Raw genomic sequence first — 283 nt, forward strand, 5'->3', positions numbered from 1 at the left:
GCAGGGGTGGTGGGGGACCGCGCCGCTCTTGCTGGTGGCTGGGGGGAGCCCAGGGCAGGGGGTGATGCGGTAGTGTCTGCAGTGGCACCAGAACTGCTGTCCATCCCCCCAGCCTGGCTGCTCTCACCCCACACAGCTGTGCTGTGGGGCTGCTGCCAGAATGGCCCCTCGTGGGAAGAGCCAAAATCCCACTCAGGAGCCCCATAACCGGCTTAGGGGGATGGAGGGAATTATGGCACCTCGTGAGCCAGGGTCTGTGCAGAGCGCTCGGGCACTGTGTCAG

Source organism: Acanthisitta chloris, unplaced genomic scaffold, assembly GCF_000695815.1.
Source record: "Acanthisitta chloris isolate BGI_N310 unplaced genomic scaffold, ASM69581v1 scaffold36563, whole genome shotgun sequence".
In the NCBI taxonomy this organism is placed as follows: Eukaryota; Metazoa; Chordata; class Aves; order Passeriformes; family Acanthisittidae; genus Acanthisitta; species Acanthisitta chloris.